At 35.6% G+C, this 16836-nt stretch overlaps 1 non-coding gene across 1 annotated transcript; it reads right to left on the bottom strand.

Annotated features, from left to right (window-relative positions):
- Window positions 1–12852: 12852 nt before the first annotated feature.
- LOC122102607 lies at window positions 12853–12959 on the bottom strand. The gene has a single exon (XR_006146525.1). It is a non-coding gene; the product is annotated as a U6 spliceosomal RNA (small nuclear RNA).
- Window positions 12960–16836: the final 3877 nt, after the last annotated feature.

Genomic DNA, 16836 nt, shown 5'->3' with positions numbered 1-16836 from the left:
CCCAAGCCAAACTCTCCTTTATATTTAAAGGATATATAAAAATATTTCATGGGGCTGGGAAGGTGGCTAATTGGTAGAGCGCTTGCCGTGCATGACTGAGGCCCTTGGTTCAATTCCTCAGCACCACATAAGAAAAAAGAAAAAAGCCAGAATCAGTGCTGTGGCTCAAGTGGTAGAGTGCTAGCCTTGAGCTGAAGAGCTGAAGGACAGCACCCAGGCCCAGAGTTCAGGTCCCATGAACACACCACCCCAAAAAAAAATCATGACAAAGAAAACTTGAAACAATTTATCTCCACCAGATCAGCAGGATAGAAGTGAATCAAATGTATCCTACATAGAAAAGATCATGAAGAAAAGAAACTGGTAATATAAGATGTTCCCTACCAGAGAATAAGGTAAATACATTAAGAGTAGATGAGGCACAGCTCCTAAGAGCTCCTAAAAGAACTCACCCAAATATATAAAATTAGTTGGAAAAAAATGAGACATTACAACATAAATTAGCAAAATTGTGAATGTGATAAGAGAGAACTTTGAAAACCATATGCCAATCACCTGGAGAATCTTGGAGAAATTGATGCTTTCCTATAGTTGAATTAAACCAAGAAATGATACATAAGAAGAAATGAAAATTAAATGTCAATAAACAATTTTCCATACCAGAAAAATATAGGACTCAATGGATTTACCATGAAATTAAGGCGTGCATATAACTTACAATACTCAGATCTAACTCTTCAGTGGAATAGAAAGGGAAATGGAAATATCAAACACATTCAATGAAGCTAGAATTAGATTCTTCCTCATATCAGATAGGGACTCACCAAAGAAAGAGAACTATGAACCCAGCACTTTTATAAGCATTGATGCAAAAATTCTTAATAAAATTCTCACCAACCAATTTCAGCAACTATCAAAAAAATCATATCCTATGATGAAACAGTATGCATCCTAGGATACAATTGGATTCAATATACTTGTCAATAAACATAACGCACACCATCAGCAGAAGCAAGGACAAGAACCACGTGATCATCTATAGTGATGTAGAAGTAGCTTTTAACAAGCTCAAATAGCACTCTATGGTTAAAATGTCTGAGAAGCTAGGAACGCATGGAAATTTCCTCAATATAATTTAAAGTATGTGTATGAAAAAGAAATAATAAGCATGTACCTAATGGTGGAAGCATGAAGATACTAAAATTAGGGATGAGAAAAGGATGTCCACTCTCTCTATTATTCTTCAAAATAGTAATGGACTTTCTAGAAGGGCTATAGGTAAGAGAAAAACATAAAGGGAATTTAAATAGGGAAGAAGTAAAACTATCACTTTTCACAGATGAAATGATCCTGTATTTAAAGGACCCTATAGCTTCCTACCTCAAGTTAGTAAAGGTGATGCTAACCTTCAGCAATGTAGCAGGGTATAAAACCCACAAGAATCAGTACTTTTTCTGTGTTACCAACAATGGGAAGACACAGGCTGAAATCCAAAAAACCACCTCATATGTATTAGCCTCAATATCAAATCAAACCTAAACAACACAAAACAACAACAATAAAAGTAGGAACTAATTTAACTAAAAATGTGAAGGACCTCTACTGTGAAAACTTTAAAACTTCAAAAAAGGAAATTGAAGGAGATTCAAGGAAATGGAAAGCTTTTCAATGCTCCTTGTTGGAAGAATTAACATTGTGAAAACTGCAATACTGCCCCCAAACAATTGACAATGCAATACCTATCAAAATCCCAACAATATTCTTCAATGCAGTAGAGAAAGCAATCCAAATTTAATATGGAATTACAAAATTACAGTTGAAACAAAAGGCTTAGAAAGGAACTCATGGGCCTATTGTCATCTTACACACACACACACACACACACACACACACACCCCACACACAATGGAATTCTATTCACCCATCAGAAAGTGCCACGCCTACTCCGGTGGAGTCTGCTTAGCTTGGAAAACCTGCATTCAGACCTGAGAATGGGCTTCACAGAGACCTATCTCTGAGAATGGGACTTCACCGAAGTCTATCTCAGAGAATGGGGCTTCAAAGAGGCCTACCTCCTGGAAAGGCTGGCAAGCCCCCTGTCCCTGTTTTTCTTTTCTTCACTGTATAGGAGTGCCTATTAATCTTTTACTGTTCCTGCTGCTCATTGTACTTACTCATGCTCAATGTTCCCTTATTCAAGGCTCTTTCTTAAGAGTGTTGACAACTCCAACATCTGATGAGTGTCTTAAAAATATGACTAACTCACCAGAGTTAAGTGCTACCCTGAAAGCCCCTCTTATGGAGGCTAGTAGACAAGTCATAAGTAAATATAAAAGTATTGGGGGTTTCACGATTTCATTTCAGCAGAAAGAATTGTTTGTAAGAGATTTACAAGAAGCTGTAGGTGTGGCTAGAACAGAAAGAATGTATGGCAATTGCTGGGAGAACTACTTAGGAGAAAGAACTTCCTGTTACTCTCATTTACTAAGAGACTTGCTAGATCTAGGCCTCCTTGGTGCTTACTATTAAAGAAGGAGCAGGAAAGATCTTATGGGACAGTTAAGGCCTCTATAGAAAAAAGTAATGGTTAATTGGTGATAAACATCGAAACCCATTGTATTTCTTAAAAATAGAGGTAAAGCCGGAAACAAGTTCCTATCAGGCAACCAGCTGGTGACCACCCAAGAATGAAGCCCTGCAGCAAGATTGTGTAACCTTTTGCCCTTTCTCATGGAGACTTTTGCTTTAAAAGTTTGTTATCCCCTGCATTAAATCGCACTCAGCATCCACTCCTCTTGTGTGTGAGTTGTCTGTTTGTCATCTCCCCACCTATTCCAGTTCCTCCACTAGGTGTCCTCGTTGTCCTGACAGAGCTGGTCCGTGGCAAGAAAGGATGACTTTTCACCAGTCTTAAGGAAAATGAAAGGCTTGGGAAAATTACAAAGAGAAAGGAATAAAGACTCAGAGCAATATAGGTTTCATAGATTCATTAATTTATGGTAGTTAGAAGGTGCCAACAAATGTACAAGTAAACATGACAGATTCTACCTCGTCCCACTTAGAATGGCCACTATGAGGAAAACTAAAAATAGCAAATGCTGCCATGGATGTAGCCAAATGGGAACTCTATTACACTGTTGGTGGGGAATTAAACTTTTTAACCTATCTTGAATGAAGTACAGAGTTTCTTCAAAAGACTAAACATAGATCTCTTATGACCCATTAATTCCTCTCATGGGCAGTAATCCAATAAATAACAACCAACCTCACATTAAAGCTACCAGCATAAACATGTTAAGGGCCCAGTCTCAGAGTTCAAGGATGGGAAGCAAAGTTACCACTGCTAGTATTTGTTTCCTCAAATATGAAACTTTTGACATAAGATATCAAATCATCCTATTTGCAGCAGCTAGGATAGGACTTAACTGTAGTGGGTGATAAAATGGCTTTTTTGAATGTTAGGAAAAGATGTAGGCAGTCCAAGAAAAGGGAGATTTGTTTTTATTGTTGTTGGTCCAGGGGCTTGAAGTCTGGGCTTGGGCACTGTTCCTGAGCTCTTCAACTCAAGGTGAGGTCTGTACCTCTTGAACCTCAGTGCCACTTCTGGTTTTCTGGTGGTTTAATGGAGATAAGAGTCTCAGGGACTTTCCTGCCCAGGCTGGCTTTCAACAGCAGTCCTCAGATCTCAGTTTCCTGAGTATCTAGGATTACAGCTGTGATCCACTGTCATCAGTTTAAAAATGGGGTGGGGGTTAATAAAAGAAAACTCATCTCTTCACCAGTGTCTAAACCTCAACTATCACTATTAAAACACTTCATCCTCAACTCATTTCATCAGACATTTGTAAATTTTCTCTTTTCCTTCATGTGGGAATACTGCAGTCAATATCAACTCAGTTGTGAGACTGGATCAATTGTATGGTAATTTCTATCACCTAAATCAAGAACACTTACATCAAAACAAATGAAAACCTCATTTGGAATAATTATTTTCTCTTTTTATTACAAATCTGTGATTGATTACTTCATTGGACCTCCTAAGAGAGTGATGACTTTTTCTTTCTCTTTAGCAATTGGCTTTCTTCCACATGTGGTCAAATATTTAAGAATTCAAAGAGTTCCATTGATAGTTCATTAAGCTGACCTCTAAGAAAATGTGCATTTCTGGTATTTGGTCTGCTGTCTTGTCCCTACACACACAGTCATTCTATGATTTATTTGTTCTACAAGGAATTCTATTTTCCAATCTTTGTATTACCAATTTTAGTCTCTTTAATCAGTCTTTCTGACCCACTCTTGGGACTCTCATTTCAGTCTGCCTCATAAGAAATATATTAGTTATCAGCTAAATGACTTTCAGCTTTTGTTTTTTGCCTGATTTAATGTAGGCTGTGATAGCAGCCCTGACTGGCTGTGCTCACTGGAGTTTTTTGTTTGTTTGTTTTGTTTTGTTTTTAGAGGTCTAGGATTACTATTCAATGTATTAGCTTCTCTGGGCCCCAGTGATCCCCTGGTGTACAGTCAATGTGTTATTCTCCTAAAGATACAAAAACAGCGGGCTAAATTCCTGTTTTATTTGTCTCAAAATGAGGCAATCTGGCATCCTTGCAAATCCATGAATAATCCTCTGTAACCACTTGCAGAAATAGTCTATCAAGATGGCTTTTCAAGGTTGACTGAAAAATATTCATTTCCAACTTACCACCATAAAACTGATCACATCCCTGGGAGGAGAATTTTGGAAGGAATGTTCCCCTTCCTTTCTTTTCTTATGATAGATCAAACCATAATATTCTGCAATTGTGGTCAGCCTGGAGCACATTTTACCAATAATATTCTGTAGTGTAAAAGAGGATCAACTATAAAAATAAAGGTGAAAATACTTGTCTACTAAGACTGATTCATATCTGTTGCTTATATCTGTTGTTATTTTCATTACTTCAAGCACATGGATAATTTATATTGGGATTAGACAAGTTGCAAAGGATTAATGGAATAAACATTCAGTTTACTTTCATATATCCAACATAATACACTTAACCCCTTATGGAAAATTAAATCTAACTGTAGAAACAATGTCAGGAATATAAAATAAGCCTCAATATGTATAATCTGGCACACATAACCCATCATCTACTCAGAAATTCAGTCTCCATAAATATTTATTTTGTAAAATAATAAAAATTTAATTAATGAGTATGACTTTTAATTATCATCTGAAATACCCCTCATGTATATAATTTAATAGATATCACCTAGACACGTATTTAACATGCATGTAGAAATCAAATTTCCACCATTTAAGCTAGATGAGAGAAGTCATACTCTCGTGTACTGTGTGGTGTGAATTTTACCGCTGTGCTGAACCCTTCCACCTAAAACCAAGTGTATTGTGGAATAATCTATTATTTGATGTTAAGATGAGTGCTAAGTGTAGAATACACTTTGAACTACTACATTAATTCACAGAAATGAAACAATAATATATATTATTTAAGTTCTAATGCTTCTCAGTTTTACAATTCATAAAATATATCATTAAAATTAGCTTCACTTTCTTCTTTTCTATAGCTGCTGAAATTAAAATTATATATTAAGCATTCAATATTAAGAAATCAATAATGAGTAACCTATTATTAAAATGATATACTATTAAACTGTGATTTGAAGTATAGTTCTAACAAATTGTGATGCAAAAAACATTTATTAGAATTATGGGTAATATTTTTAAAACTTACCAGCTTTTTATTTGTTTCCTAGTTGTGTCATTTGTTTCTCTTCGTCCAAGTCATCTCTCCACCTTGTTTAGTTTTCTACTTTATTGGTTTGCTGATTGTGCATTTTGTTTTCCCTTTTTAGTGATTGACATGAGTCTGAAAATCTGTACGCCAGTTCATTACTTCCTATGATAAAGTAAAATTCCTGTTCTCCACAGCTGTTGTAGTCTTCTTTGTATAGTACAGTATTTCCCTCACTCCCATCTCCTGTATTGCTGCTCTTGAATATTTTATTCTATTTTTTTATTTATATTTTATTGTCAAGGTAGTTTAAAGCAGGGTTATAGCTATGTAAGTAAGATAATAGATTTATTTCTTTTCTAACTTGTAACCCAGTCCCTGATTTTTCTCCCTCTTCCCTCCCAATGCCCACACCAAGATCATTTCCTACATATTGTCTTGTGAGTATCACTGTTACCTAGGTTCCCCCTTTTTCCTTTGTCTCACCATTTTGTTTTTTCCCTTTCCCTTGCCTAGTTCAGCTCAACATATTTACACTACTCAGGGTATCAAAATCAAATATAGTGTCTGCAGGGGATAAATCATAAGTGGGGAAAAACAAAAAGTTAAAAAGAAATCACATAGTACATTAGAACAACAACAACGAAGAATATGTGTTAGAGTTCATTTCACTTGGAATCACCTTATATGGTCATATCTACATAGCAATTGACCTCTTCTGCTCATCTACTAATATTATCCTTGATGTACACAATCATGATCCCCTATTACCCAGTAATCCCACATCTGGGCATTACCCAAGTGATCACAAACAAGGCCACACTAAATCTACCAGCACCATTATGTTTATCACAATATTATTTACCACAGCTAAGATATGGAATCAATCCAGATGCTCCTCAGTAGATGAATAGATCAAGAAATTGTTACACACACACACATACACACATACATACACATGGAATACTATGCTTCCATCAGAAAGAATGATACCACCTCATTTGTAAGGAAATAGGAGATCGTCGAAAAAAATCACATCAAGTGATGCCAGACTTAAAGAAACATAAGCCCCATGGGTTCCCTTATTAATAATAATTAGTTTATATCAAGGATAATTTCATGTACATTAATTTGGCATTTTGTTCCATGTTGAGCATAAAACATTATTGCTATATTGTTTGTTATTATTTCTGCAAACAGGCAAGTATATGTAAAGAATTACGTTTATCTCATCCATTACTGAAGGAAGAACACCTAAAAGAGAAACCCCTACAAGGAAGACCAACTCCTACATATTTCGCTTCATTCCTATGTAAGGCCAGTGTTGTCCCCTGTATCCTCACGTTATACATTACAACTCTATACTTGGTCATCCTGTATATCCACTATCATCTATATTGTGACCTAAATGCCCCAGCAATATCAGTTGCTTTACTTTTTGAAAAATTTCTCTCTTGCTTAGGTTGGTGTGTGTGTGTGTGGTTTTACAAAGATCAGAAAGCAACATTTTACATCATTTAGATTACATCTTTTAGGTCATTGTAAGTTGTGGCTAATGGGAGAAATCTCTTGCTATTTTAAAGATGAAACAGAAAATTATATTTGTGCATGTGCCACAGTTGCTTTATTAGTCTGTAGTTGAACACATAACTTTGATTTATATCTTGCCTGTTGTGAATAATGTGAATAACAGTGAACTACAGATATATTTACGAGTTACCCAGAGAGAATTAATCATATGATTGGTGGGTCAGATGATATTTCAACTTTGCATTTCTTTAGAAAATTGCATACTACTTTCTACAACGAGAATACTAACCTATATTTTGACCAAGAGTGTAGAAAATTTCCTTTGCTCCACACTCTCACCAACATTATTACCTTTTAAGTTTTTTTTAAAGGGCATGTTTTTACTATGTGCAGTATCCCAGGCTGGCCTTAAGCTGAAATCCTCTTACTCCAATTTCCCAAATGCTTGGAATTACAAGCCTTTACCACCACACCAAGTTCCTTCGAATATTTTTGATAAGAGTTATAATAGTTATGTAGTAGTATCATAGTAATTTTGAATTGCATTTCTCTAATGACTTCTGTTCACACAGCATTAAGCCAGCAGAGAAGTGATATTAAACACAACTTTTTAAAGCCACTGGTGATTTTCAGGGCATATTGGAAAATATGTCTATTCAGAACTTTTATCGATTTTTAATCAAGTTCCTTGTTAATCTCATCTTTAATCTCTCTATACAAAATCAATAATACATTCCAGGTAGTAGAAAGGAAAAAATTGAGCAACACCTAACATTTTTCAATTTTCAATAACATGATATTGCTTAAATCATTTTTGCTTATGCTTGAGACTATATAACTCAATTTAGTGAAGCCTTTTACAAGGCTATATGTATTTAGTTTATTTTACTCTGATTGCTTTTTCCAAAGCCTGTGTGTCTAATTTTCCTTGGTTTCTTTCAGTCTCATGTAGTTCAGATTTCAAACTGAAGAATAAATGGAAAGATGCAACCAAAAAAATAGAGTTCCTCTCATCTGATGATGCCTCTACAAGAATGAGGAAAGAGTTCATCCTGCTAAGGACCTATGATAGGTTATCAAAAAGAGAATTCATTCTTCTAGGTCTTCCCTTTCTTTGCAATTTAACTTAAATAATGAAAAACACAATATACTGCTTAGTTACTTTTAGGCTTTATCAATTTTGAACATTTTCATATGGACCTTAGCTCAGTCTACAATTCCTTCATTATTCTGACCCTGATAGTTTAGCACTATCAAGACATAAGATAAGCAGTTTGATTTACAGCATGAGAAGTTATCCACTTGGCTTCCTTGGAAGCACAGCATAGTCAATAGATAACGTTACTTCTGGTGGCTCACTACACGTATTGATTTCTGTAATACATAGCACATTCTGTTTAGTATTAAAAAAAACTGCTGGCTAAACTCAAAGTTCATTAGTAATTTATGTTAAGTATTTCACAAGTTTTATGTCTCTTAGTTCTTAAGAAAACATTTGCTATGATGCTAATGTTATTACCATTTTAGAGTTGAGAAAAATTGTAATTAAAGTCACTAAGTGCATGGCCCAAAGACACACAGTGAGGAAGGAAATGAGTCAAAGTTTCCAAAAGCCTTTCAGCAATACAAAAACGGTAGGTGAATTATCTCCATTCTCTTACACTCTCAAGTCAATATTCATATTGTCCAATAAATAATAGCATAGCAATTATTGTCCATGGTAATTGTTTTCTGTCACATTTTGTCTTCAACACAGATTGTGTTGGTGACATTGGGTTATCGTGCACAGAGCTGAGCTTATAAAATGATGTCCAAAGAGAGGCAAATTTCTTCTGTCCCACAGTTCCAGTATTCTTTTAAAAAAATACTAAAACTTTTAAATACTATCACTAACTCTCTTTTAAGAATCTCAACATGAAATAAATTCACATATAGTCACTCCAAAAAACTTTAAAAGTAGGAAATGATAAAACAGTCCCCCCGTGAAGTAAATTTTTTTCTACTTTTAAAATTATTCTGAAAGCATTGTGATGGTTGGTCACATGTGTAATCCTGTTTACTCTGAATATCTACTCAGGACCCTGAGAATTATGGATAAGAGTTGGAAGCCAATCAGGCCAAAAAATTCCTAAGATTATTTTTCCAAAATTTAAATAAACTAGCAAAGGTCCAGGAATGGAGATGTAGCTCATATAGTAGCTCACCAATCTAGAGAGAAAAGGCTTAGCGAGACCATGAAGCCCTGAGTTAAAACTCTGAGCACATGCTCCTGGATTAGAAAGATTAACATCGTGAAAATGGCAATACTTCCCAAGGCTATCTACAAATTCAACGCAATACCTATCAAAATTCCACCCTCATTCTTCAAGGAAATAGAAGAGGCAATCCAAAAATTCATATGGAACAATAAAAGACCCCGAATAGCAAAAACGCTCCTCAACGGAAAGAACACTGCTGGAGGAATATCAATACCAAATTTCAAACTCTACTATAAAGCCATAGTAATCAAAACAGCTTGGTATTGGCATAAGAACAGACCTCAGGACCAATGGAATAGAATTGAAAACCCAGAAATGAACCTACAGACCTATAGCCATCTAATCTTCGATAAGGGAGCTAAAACAATAGAATGGAAGACAGACAGCCTCTTCAGTAAATGGTGCTGGCAAAACTGGTTAACTACATGTAGAAAACTAAAGCTAGATCCTTATATATCACCCTGCACCAGAATCAACTCCAAATGGATCAAAGACCTTGAAGTCAAAGCAGACACTCTGAAAACATTACAGGATGGAATAGGAGAAACCCTGGGTCTCCTTGGCTCAGGCCGAAATTTTCTGAATAGAGACCCGGAAACACAACAAATCAAAGAAAGGCTGGACAAATGGGATTGTATAAGGTTGCAGAGCTTCTGCAGGGCAAATGACATAGCTAGCAAGATCAATAGAAAGCACACGGACTGGGAGAAGATCTTTACTAGCCATACAACGGACAAGGGTCTCATATCTAAAATATACTTGGAACTCAAAAAATTAAACCACCCAACAACAAATCCTCAAAGAAACAACTGCCCAATAAGTAAGTGGGCGAAAGACTTAAAGAGAAGCTTTTCTGAAGAAGAAAGAAGGATGGCCAATAGACACATGAAGAAATGTTCAACATCCCTAGCCATAAAAGAAATGCAAATCAAAACAACATTGAGATATCACCTCACTCCAGTTAGAACAGCAAAAATCAAGAACTTTAACAACAACAGATGCTGGAGGGGATGTGGACAGAAAGGAACCTTACTTCATTGTTGGTGGGAATGTAAACTTGTTCAACCACTTTGGAAAGCAGTATGGAGGTTCCTCAAAAGAGTCCACATAGAGCTCCCCAATGACCCAGCAATCCCACTTTTGGGCATTTACCCAAATGATCACAAACAAGGCCACACTAAAGCTACCAGCACAACTATGTTTATTGCAGCATTATTTACCATAGCTAAGACATGGAACCAACCCAGATGCCCCTCAGTAGATGAATGGATCAAGAAGATGTGGTATATATACACAATGGAATTCTATGCCTCCATCAGAAAGAATGACATTGCCCCATTTGTTAGGAAATGGAAAGGCTTGGAAAAAATTATATTAAGTGAAGTAAGCCAGGCCCAAAGAAACATAGGTCCCATGGTTTCCCTTATTTGCAATATCTAGTATAGGTATGAGTCAAGCGGAAAAAGTCAGATAATGTGATGTTAGGAAAACGAAACCTCAAATATGTATTTTAATGTTTTTGTTTCTTTCATGCATGTGTTTCTAACGCATTTATAAGATTATTTCTTTGTTGCTTTGTATGTCTCTTCCCCACAGTGTAACCCCCGCTTTCACTATATTTGATGTCAGTATAACATGTGGAGGAGATGGGGACAAACAAGTCGTTTAAGGATTCAGGTGGACCTGTTGCAACAATGAGAAGTACAACATGTCATGTCAAAACCAGCTTTACAATGTCGGTGGGGGGTGGGGTGGGGGGGTATGATTGGGTGGGAGGGAGGGGGGAAGCTGGGAAGGGAGGTGAAGGGTAAACAAAGGAGGAGGCTGCAATGCTTGGTAAGAAATGTATGCATTATCCTGCCCATGTAATTGTAACCCCTCTGTACAGTATGTTCTCAAATAAAATAAAATAAAATTTAAAAAAAAAAAAAAACTCTGAGCACACCAACATGCAGGCATGCACACACACACACACACACACACACACACACACACGCACTCACACACTTACTCAAAATATCTTTGGGTCAGTCTTTTCCATTAATTTCTTTTGTTTTGTTTGTGTGTGTGTGTGTGTGTGTGTGTGTGTGTGTGTGTGTGTGTGTGTGTGTTTTAATTGTGAAAATACTGTACAGAGCGGTTACAATTACATGGGCAAGATAATGAGCACATTTCTTATTAAGTATTGTAGCCTCCTCCTTTGTTTCCCCTTCCCATCCCTTCCCAGCCTCCCCCCAGCCCCCCACCCAATCCTCCCCCCCATTAATTTCTTTGTTAACAATATTATATGGGTAAAATAAAATAAACTCTTCCATCTCAGAACATTTTCTAATGTTTTTTATTGTAAAAGTACTGTACAGAGGGGTTAAAGTTACATGAGCAAAGTCATGAGTGCATTTCTTATCAAGCATTGTTACCTCCTCCTTTGTTTTTCCCCCCACCATCCCTTCCCCTCCACCTCCACAAGTACACTTCTCATCCCCACACCCCCACACCCCCCAACATGTTGTCTTGTGCATCTCATTGTTACAATGGCTCAACTTTTATCTCTATTTAAGCATTTTGATTTTTCCCTTTCCTTCCCCAAATTAGAGAAGTGTATTTTCAGGATATAGGTGCACCAACATCAAATCCAGTGAAAACAGGGCTTATACTTTGCGGGAGGACCAAATAAAAAACAAAAAAAATCACATTGTACATTATAAATATGCTAGAAACAACAGTAAGAAAGAATAAAAAAAAAAACACTTCTGTCCTTATCTTGGGGTTCATTTAGATTAACATCATCTTATTTAGTAATATGCATATAGCTTTTGATCTTTTCTGCTTATCCCAGTTTTCTGTTTATATTATTTATTGCAAGTAAGGGATACTTTACATATATATACATTCCAATCTATATTTGTATTTATGTATATAAATATACATATATACAAATATATATATACATATATATGTATGTGTAGTTAGATAGATAGATAGAAAGATAGATAGATAGATAGATAGATAGGAAAATACATACACACACACACACCAAATTTTCTTGATTCATTCATTTTCTGAGGGGCATCGGGTTTGGTTCCCTATCTTAGCTATGGTAAATAATGCTGCAATAAACATAGCTGTGCTGGTAGTTATAGTATGGTCTTGTTTGATCATTTGGATGAATGCCCTAAAGTGGGATTGCTGGGTCATAGGGGAGCTCTATGTGGAATCTTTTGAGGAACCGCCATACTTCTTTCCAAGTGCTTGAACAAGTTTTCACTCCCACCAAGAATGGAGTAGGGTTCCCTTCTGTCCACATACCCTCCAGCATCTGTTGTTGTAAAAATGTGGAAATCTTCATGAATTTGCATGTCATCTTTGCGTAGGGGTCATGCTAATTCTCTCTGTATTTTTCCAATTTTAGTGTATGTGTTGCCAAACTGAGCACAAAACATTTTTTATACATAAAGTGGAATTGATTTTTCTAAACTAGAAAATTCAACAAAAATAAGTTCAAAAGACTTGTCGTGAAATTTTAGAACCATATGTTTCTTATGTAAGCACACATTTAAGAATAAAGTCAAGTTAGATATGTCAAAAACAAAATAATTCCAGATATTTGTTGTTCAAGAGATGTGTAAGAGTAGAAATTCAATTATTCTATACATGCCACCTGTCATAATGAGCACTGTAGCAAGTGCTAAGGTTTGTTAAAAATTTTATTGTTTTAAATATGTTTAATTTTGGGAATTTGCTTATATATGCCAAAATTAAGACTGTTCGGCAGGTCATAAAACTTTTCCATAAAGTATTTAAGATTTATGGTAGCAGACATATACTACTAAGTATGTACATTTCAGAGTTTATAGAAACTTTACTATGAGAAGTTACAAAGTCTGTGTAAAGAAACAGAGAGAAGAGTTAAGATTTTAACTACACAGTTTCTGTTAAAACTTGAGAGCTTCTTTTATATGTTAGTGAGAAACAAATGATGATATAAGCCATATACAAATGATGAGATGAGCCATAAAGAAAGAGTAACCTTAGTGGGTAACTTTAAAGGCTACCCGTAGCCTACAAAACTCTTGTGAAATCATAATCGTAGCCAGTTTTAAATGCACAGGAATATGAGTAAATAGGAAAATCTAATATGTAGAACACTTCAAAAACTGGAAACACTGGTGTTTGGTTTTTATTTTATTAAACATTAATAATTAATTATTGGTTTTCTTTATTTGTAGCATTGTTTTCCTTTTTGTAATAGAATACAACTTTTCATAACTCATCATCAGGAGGTACTTTGAGAATGTTACTGGGATGTCCACACCATTTTTTATTGATGCATGTGAATGTACAAAGAGAAAAATTAAGAACAAAATATTGATTTAAAATTTTCTCAAGTAGAAATCTGAATCAGAAGTGTTGATAAATGTATACACTTAAAATCTTAGTCCTAGGCTGAAGCAGTGTCTTTACAGAATTGAGGCTACAAATGTGAGAGCTGTGTTTTGTTTAGTTTTTTGGTTTTGTATTTGTTTTTGTGGGGCTTGAACTCTGGAGCCTGAGTGCTGTCCTTCAGCTTTTCAGCTCAAAGATGGTGCTACCACTTGAGCCACAGCACCACTTTTGACTTTTTCTTCTTCTATGGTGCTGAGGAATCAAACCCAGGAACTCATGCATGCAAGGCAAACACTCTACCACTGAGCCCCCTTCCCAGCTTCTGAAAGATTATGTTTTAAGAAATCATCTAAACAACATTTGCTTTCTGGTTTGGGTTATATAATGAAATATATGAATATCTTTTACATTTTTGTCATTTTCATACTTCTTTTTATTGTGAAAATACTGCACAGAGGAGTAACAATTACATGGGTAAGATAATGAGCACATTACCTTTGTTTCCCCTTCCCATCCCTTCATATCCTCCCCACCGTCCCCCCAACCAAAGTTGTAAAGTTCTTTTTTTGACATAAAGACTTGTACATCTCATTGTTGAAATGGGTCCTCCTGTATCTCTGTTTTAACGATTTGTTTTTTCCCTTCTCCTCCACATACATCAACTTCATATATAGTGAAAACAGGGGTTATACCATGGGGGAGGGACATACAAAGCAATAAAAACATAATTTTATAAATATGTTAGAATCCATCACATGAAAGATCTCTCTCTCTCTTTATTTTTGTCAGTCGTGGGACTTGAGCTCTAGGCCTGGCAGCTGTCCCTGAGCAATTCAGCTCAAGGCTCATGCTCTACCACTTGAGCCATAGCTCCACTTGTAGTTTTCTGGGTTTTTTTTTTTTTTTGTAATTAAGTGATTACAAAATTTGCCAATTTTCACAGTATTTTGGGATGATGATGCTCATTTAAAGTCACAAACTCATTGTAGCTTTCCTGGAGCAAATTGTCTATCACGGTCTGTAACATATAATGGTGTACACATATACACCATACATGTGATCAGCAGCATGGGGTTATTTAATAGTGGTTCGACCAGAGGAGTGGAAGTTCTTTGTTTCTTCTTTTCTTAAGTCCTTCAGCGTGGGTGATCTGCAGGCAGCCTCCTTTTTCTCTGGGACTCCAGCAGCCCTGCTGCGCTGCTTGCCACCAGTAAGCACTGGAGGTGGAGTCTTCGTGCTTCTCTGTTCTGAAATTCTTTTTCTCTCTTTCTTTTTTGTTATTTTCCACCTCCTGTATTTCTCTTGGTGTTCATCTTTTTGTTTTTGTCGGTCTCTTGGGGAGGTTAAGCTTAGGAACTCTAACTATCTTTTTGGTTGGGGAGAGCTGTGACTTTTCCCTACTGCCCTGTTGCCATCTTGGTCCCCCCTCCCATTTTCATACTTCTAAATTTATACTAACTTCAGCCACTTTATCCTTTGCAAAGTCATGAAATAGCTCTGAGAATTTGCTTCTGTGAAGATTGTTTTTGGATTTATTTCTTCTGCTCTCTATCCATTCCCTATTCTCCAGTTAGAATAATTTCAAATAGTAAAAATGGAAAAAGAGAAAAAAATCATGGTGAAAAAACAGAAGTAGAAAATTCACTGGATTTTTCTGACTACTTCAACCAACGTGAACTATTGGGGAATACATGTACACCTCATTCCCACTGGTACTCAAAGTCTCTAGTTAGGCAATTCTGATGAAGACAAGGAACTAGATGAAAAAGTGAGGAATGGTATCATTTGCTAGAAAAAAATAGAGAAGTGTCCAAGCAAATTTCTTCATTGGGCTGTTGAAAATAATCGGCTTACTACAGTGCAGAGACTACTTTCCAAAAAGGCCACTCATGTGAATACTAGGGATGATGATGAGTATAGCTCTCTTCATTAAGAAGCCTACAGTAGATACTTAGACATAGTGCTTATATGTGGAATAATACCAGAGTGGCTTCTTTCTTACTGCATCATGATGCAGATACCAATGCCCAAACTAAAGAAGTCTTGACAACCTTGCATCTTGCTGCTGGGAATAGAAATAACAAAGGTACGCTGGATCTGCTTCTATTGAAATATTATATCAAACCAGGTCAAGAACAACTTGGAAGAAGCTGCATTTGATATTGCCAAAAGGTTAAGTATGTATCACCTCTTTGAAGTTGTGGAAGGCTGCAAAAATTTTTCTCCTAAGTCATAATGGTTTGGTTAAATTTCTTAAATTTCAAAAATGCCTATCCATCTTTGTGTCCATACAAAATATTTTCACAATACAAAACCACATTAATATCTTACTTTAAATATTCATGGATTCCATGCTATTCTTCCAAGTGAATTGCCTAACTTCGATGACAAAATGTATTCAAGATTTGTTTGTATACATCTATAATGATTTCTGCAGAGTTTGTGATTTTTATAATCAGAAATAATTTTAACTTATCTGTTGAAATGAGTAATACAGAAACTAAAGATATTTCTTTTGCTTGTCTGAAAAAGGATATTTTAAAGTAATCTGTATTCTGTTTGTATAATATCCATAATCTATTTCATTCTCTCCTAGATATAATACTTTTAATTCTACATTGTTTCATAATATATAGGTTCATTAATAAATGTGTCATTTCAGATAGCATTCGATATAGAAATAGTTTAAGATTCTTTTTTTTCCCCTAGGTCCTTATAGTATTTTATTTCTTTGGGATAAATTGAAAATGTTATCTAATTTCAAAAGTTTTGTAAAGGTTATGCTATGTAAAGGCCTTTCTAAGGTGATGATTTAACACACTGATGTCAAACTAACTTTCAATTCAATGAATTACATGTATCGTTACAACTGTATTTTTGTAATCAATTTTTAATAACTGTTTTTCATTTCTTGCATCTGAAGAATG

The sequence above is a fragment of the Dipodomys spectabilis genome, unplaced genomic scaffold (assembly GCF_019054845.1).
Source record: "Dipodomys spectabilis isolate Male_0828 unplaced genomic scaffold, ASM1905484v1 ptg000812l, whole genome shotgun sequence".
NCBI classification, from domain to species: domain Eukaryota; kingdom Metazoa; phylum Chordata; class Mammalia; order Rodentia; family Heteromyidae; genus Dipodomys; species Dipodomys spectabilis.
This window is presented reverse-complemented; position numbering and strand designations above follow the sequence as displayed.